This window comes from Pecten maximus, unplaced genomic scaffold, assembly GCF_902652985.1.
Source record: "Pecten maximus unplaced genomic scaffold, xPecMax1.1, whole genome shotgun sequence".
NCBI lineage: Eukaryota > Metazoa > Mollusca > Bivalvia > Pectinida > Pectinidae > Pecten > Pecten maximus.
In genome coordinates this window covers 1-6,041 of record NW_022979421.1, presented here as the reverse complement: position 1 = coordinate 6,041, position 6,041 = coordinate 1, and the positions used below count along the sequence as shown (strand labels likewise).

The following is a 6,041-nucleotide window of genomic DNA, read 5'->3' as shown; positions in this document are numbered from 1 at the left end:
GGCTTCCAATAACCCTCATGAACTCTGGGAGCAGACGTCTATGATATGGGTAATAGCAAAATTATCCAAATGGATTTACTATGATCCAAAAACCCTCAAGAGCTCTGGGAACAGAAGCCCTTGATATGGGTAATAGCATTAATAAAGAAATATATATGTGCAACATTAAATTGATCAGTCACCTGTTGCTAGTCAGGAAAAATCCAAAGTATATTGGAAACATTTGAGGTGTTCCTAAAATTCCGCCAAATGCCTGGTAAGCATGACTGAAGAAACTGAAGGCAGAGACCAGCCACCGCCACCACAGTGACGGTAGGAACACCCAACAACTGGGGAATGAGAAGCCATGACCAAAATGACGATTAAATAAGAATGAATGACATGTTTTATATCCAACAAATACATACAAATTAAAATCCTAGCTTAGTTACCGACCCTAGATTATGGCGAGTATGGCAACCAGCAGATAGCTTCAAACAAAACATTACTGATAAATTTAGTCAATCAAACCCCGATGCATCTGCCACCTTACAATGCAGTTAAAAAATCAACCAAGGGCCACATTCTGGAAAATCAGGGGAAGCGCTCAGCTGTAATTTGTCCAACAACATTCTCTGTAACCCTTGTTGTATACGAAATGAAAATAGCTCATTTCCTAGGCTGTTAAGATGAACCCCGTCCTCTAAAAATAAATCTGGTGTGGTAGCAGATATTTCAGGGTATCTGAAATACCATCCCCCAGCACGTATTACAGCAGCCCCAATTTGGCTATTAACTCGACATCTTATTTTTTTACATGCCAGAGAGCAACGTTCATTTCTCCACGACAGACGGGGAAGAATTTGGGACCAAACCACTTTGGTACAAGGGAGCAATGTGTAAATGTTTTTTAAAATAGCCAATATTCTGTGACGCAATACACACGAAGTGGTTGAACCTATATCATTACCGTCACAATGCACCACCAAAATCTTAGGAGGGTCGTCAAGAGTCAACATTTGCTTGATTTTTCTGGGAATCTCAGCAATCTTCATTCCTCCTTTACCTTGCCACCAAATGTTAGCCAGGTGACGTCCAAGAGACAAATCAATCCCCTCGTGAGAACTTCTCGCATGTACAAAGGCTCTCTTTATGATGGAGGATCCCACTTACCAAATATTAACTGGAACAGCTGAAAACTTAAGCTGAAAATCAGCTTTGTGTAACATATGATACAAAAACTTACAAAATGCAGAATGCATTTAAAGACTACAAACTAAAACGAGAAGTGGGTATCCTAATATAGCCCGTGTAAGCTTTTGACTCCCATCTACCCATTTCCATGATTTGAGTGTCAGAGAATCCCCTCATGGAAGCTGTAGTTGCAGCCCCAACCCTGAAAGAGTGAGAATTGTAATCCGAACCCCCCACACCAATGGCCTTCAAGGCTTTCCTCAACTCAGAGAGAAATTGAAAGCGGGTAATAGGTAAACCCCCATAATGGCAAAAAAGTGGGCCGACTGAATCTGGCCTAACCTTAAGAAAAATCTTTATAAGCTGAACTGGGCATGAACTAGCATTTGTTGCTGGAAGCATTAAAATGGTGCCCCTACCAAGCTGATCAGTTTTTGAAGAAACTAACTTCAATTCAAGTGCTGTATTGGAGTTAACGAGGCGAACATTAGAACTACATAACACATGCGGACTCGAACTTCCACTGGAAGTTGGAGACACCAACTCCCCGATACGCAAAAATGCATGAAAAGCCAGAGAAAAAGCTGCCGCAAATGCCCTAGCCTCATAGCCAGATTTACAGACAACAGGTAGGATATTGACTAACTTTGACAGTAATTGAGAAGTAATTGGTAAACGAGTATCCTTTCTGGCTTTACTTCTATTAAACCCTGCACGCATTTTTCTGACAATGAAACATTGGGTAATATCTTCGTTCCCCCCTACTTTACACTTAAAACTGATGCCCGAGATATATGCTTTTGCTGTACTGGGGGACAACTCCAGCTTGGATAAGTGAGCTATGAAATTTGTTACATGTAACAGTGATGGTGGCCAGGTTAACTCTAAGCCATACTGCTTCCTAAAGCCCTCAAGGTGATTTAAACCATTAACATAAACTCTCCTGGACGACTGGGCAATGGAACTATTCAACAACCTCTCAGATTCATGTTGCAAAGCAGCTGTAGAAAAGACTCTGGGATTGGGTTGGTTGACTCTCTGCGTCTAGAGCTAGCTGCTGAAAACTGTCCCATTTCTGCCGAGAGATAGCATCAGAAATACGATTGTGAACACCGGGAATGTGCCTAGCTTTAAACTGTATATTGTGAAGCATCGCCCTTAAAAACAAAGGCCTCAACAAGTTCATTACTCTAATAGATTTTGACGACTTCCTGTTTAAAATAGCCACCAACCCTTCATTGTCTGTATGCAGTACAATCTTCTTATTCTGAAAATTTGATGCCCACATAAAGATAGCCATGGCAATGGGAACCAATTCTAAAAATGTGATATCTCTAATCACCTCAGAGCACACCCAATGAGCAGGCCATTCAATGAAAGCCCATGAAGGTGAAAAGAAAGCTGCACCACCTCTGCCCTTATCACCCCCTGCACTGTCAGTGAATAATTGTAATTCCCAATCGTTTACCCAGTCAACTTCTGCGATACCACAGTACCCATTGAAGCAATCAAGGAAGCAAAACCAAGTCTATAAATCTTCCTTAAGAGCTGCTGTAATTCTAATAAAGTGATGGGGACATTTCACACCTGACATGACATCATACAATCTTCTAATAAAGGCCCTCGCAGGGGGTATGGCTCTGGCACAGAAATTAAGTTTCCCCGCTAAAACCTGCAGATCTCTCAGAGTGCTTTTCTTTCTACCCAAGTATTCTAGTAGCATAGTTCTCAACTCGGCTAACTTATCACTTGGTATTTTAACTGACATTTCCAAAGTGTTCAATTCAAGACCTAAAAAAACATAACTTGTGATGGTAAAGCAGTTTTATCCTCAGCTATAGGTACCCCTATTTCTGCACACACTTCTGAAAAAGTTCATATCAATACCTGACAGTTGCTAGAGTTTCTACCCCCAGCGAAAATAAAATCATCCAAGTAGTGGTCCAGTGTAGCTAGTTTTGACCGATCAGAAACTATCCATTGAAGGAGTGAAGCAAACTTTTCAAAAAGTGAGCAAGAGATGGAGCAACCCATTGGTAAGCATTTATCAATGAAAACCTTGTTCCCTATCTTAAAACCTAATAAATCTAAATCTGAAGGATGCACTGGAAGAAGTCTAAAGGCCGATTTAATGTCCATCTTACCAAGAAGTGCCCCAGTACCTAAAGATCTGATGACCTTCAAAATATTATCAAAAGGAGAATAATGAACCGAAGCTTGATCTTTGTCAATAAAATCATTAACACTTGAACCATGAGGGTACGACAAATGTTGAATTAGGCGCCATGTACCATCTTTCTTTGGAACTAAACCAATTGGGGATAACCTAAGGTTTGGAATAGAAGAGGTCATAAAGGGACCAGCGATCCTTCCTAACCTTATTTCTTTATAAACTTTCTCAAAAGTTGCATCAATGTTATCCTGTGAAGACTTGAGATTCTGACAATGTTTGCTTTCTCTAGGTCCATCATAATGTAAGTGAAACCCCTCGGTAAAACCATCAACTACCTCAGCAACCAAATCCCTATCCTTATGGTACTTCAAAAACCTTTTCAAAAGCATGCTATTGATTGGAGTATGACCTAGGGCCAGTGACTCGGTTTTGGGGTCCATTTGGTGTACTTTGTGCTGGGAAAGTTGACTTGGCTGTGGAGATGCCGGATCTAAAATTAGAACTTTGTTTAGGAACATTTAACTTACATTTGATTTGGGGATGATAACCAGAACATTTAAGACATTTGTGGGCAAAGGAACAATGCAACTTTGAACAATTGCCTTCATAGTTAAAGGTGTAACATTTAGTTCACGAGCTTTTTGCTGCCCAGAGTTTTGAAAGCTAGCCTTGTTATTGAATTGACTAGATGAATACATGTATAGCAGCCAAAGTTCTTGGTCTACGAGCCCCCATTGCATTTCCGGACGAGAAGCTTTCCTTAAACGAAACTGCTCGTCATAATATTTCCACCCCAAATTACCAACCCGTTTCGCTCCGAGCTTTACAGTATTCATATACTTTAAAAGACCATGTGTCTCGTCCTGGTGACTTGTAATAAAAATAGATATAAAAGTCAGAAAAGCATCTGACCATTGATCAATGTCAACTATTTTCGGCAGCTTTGACTTTGACTTTAAAACTAATTGACCATTGACAAAAGATATCTGCTTTTCATTGTCATTTAGTGTTACTGAATTGTGTAGTAACAGACTGAGGTCAATGTATTGGCCATCAAGGATTTTTTGACGGATAGATTCCGACACATTAAAACCCAACACATTGTCATAGCTATTCACTTGGTGTAGTGAAGGACTGAAGTCACCAACCACATTGTCAATTGTGTCAAAATCTCGCCTTGGCGAATCTACATTACCTTCAGTACTAGTCCTAGTGGCGCTTATAGCCTGTATGAGTTGCGGTGTTACGCGGTCGGCCACCCTCTCAACGATGGTATCTAGAGTCTCCTCAGACAAGGTAGAGTTGCCGGCTGCCTGCGAGGGCTCCCTCGGTTGTTCCCCCTCCACCTGAACATCAAGTGTAGTAAGGAGGCGATAACGGAGTTATCGTTCCTTACGGAACGGAATGTAGACACGGCAACTTTTGCCTACTTTGCCGCACATTACTGCGCTTTGGGTGCACTGAAAACTGCCCGTAACTTCTTGATGAAACTTTCCACACTTATAAAGCTCGACGTGATCTATGTTCGGGCATGTCCGGTATATCTAGGAAAAATCTAGTTATGGAGATATTTTGGGTCAAAGTGGCCAAAATCAAAACCTCCAAGTGTAGCAAGTAGAAGTAATTCTGAAGAAAACAGTATCTTTGGTTTTTCGATAACTGTCATAAAACGGCCACAATAGGGTTTTGAAAAAGGGTAGTATTTATCAGAAGTGTCATGGAATGTTCTAGAACATTCTAGAACACACATTCCAGAGGCGAGTCTATTCCGGATGTTACGTCAGGAGTGACGTCGCCAAATTTGTTGTGTAAGCCGCCTGTCTGATTGAACCGCTCGGTGAGCTGGGTCCAGTTCTATTTTACTGTCACTGCCAGTATGTCTTGCTATTTTTCAATATAAGAGGCGATGCATCAAGATATTGATGGTTTGTCACGATCATTGTATGTTGCTTTTTACTAACATGCATGCGCATAATTAACCTAGCGTTCAGGATGTCAAATACATATTCCCGTAGCCTCGTAGACCTAGACTGCTGACTGTAAACGTGTTTGTTGACGTTGATGTAAACAGACAACGGTACATATGCACGGAGAACAGTTCCCGTTTATTTGATATTTACTGTAGTGACACTTTGTCTCCGAAGTTAATTAATTTTAAATTTCGGTAGTCTGTGTACATATTTGTTTGTTGCTAGCTTCGCCAGTGATTGCTTACGTCCAAAATAACAACAGGAATCTCCAGGTCGTATGCTGTGCACTTAGACACTTTCCCGTGAATGAGCACACCCAAGGCTACTGAGTTTCAACTTTTCAACTCCTGTTATATATGCATTTCCTTGTGAGAAGAGAAATGAAATAAAAAGATTGTTAACCGATCACATACTGACATAGACTTACTATAGTCTCCACAGAGAATAGTTGCCTTACTCGGCACATGTGTCTGGTTATATTGTACTCATACGACGTGAAATACTAGCATTCATGGTTGTCGGTGCAAAGGGGCATGTCTAGTCTTATATAAAAAATAGCCAGGAATACTTCAGATACAAGTTAGGCTTTTGAGGTTCAACTTGGCGACTCCTTTGATATGTACTACAGTTGGCCGATCGCCAGCCGATATTAAGCCACGCCCCTAACAATTCAAGGGAGATAACTCCCGTATGCTCCGACATTGCTAAGGTAAACAAGATGGCGA

At 40.9% G+C, this 6,041-nt stretch overlaps 1 pseudogene; it reads right to left on the bottom strand.

Moving 5' to 3' along the window:
- Nucleotides 1-470: 470 nt before the first annotated feature.
- LOC117318625 lies at nt 471-2,161 on the bottom strand (annotated as a pseudogene).
- Between the last annotated feature and the right edge of the window lie 3,880 nt (nt 2,162-6,041).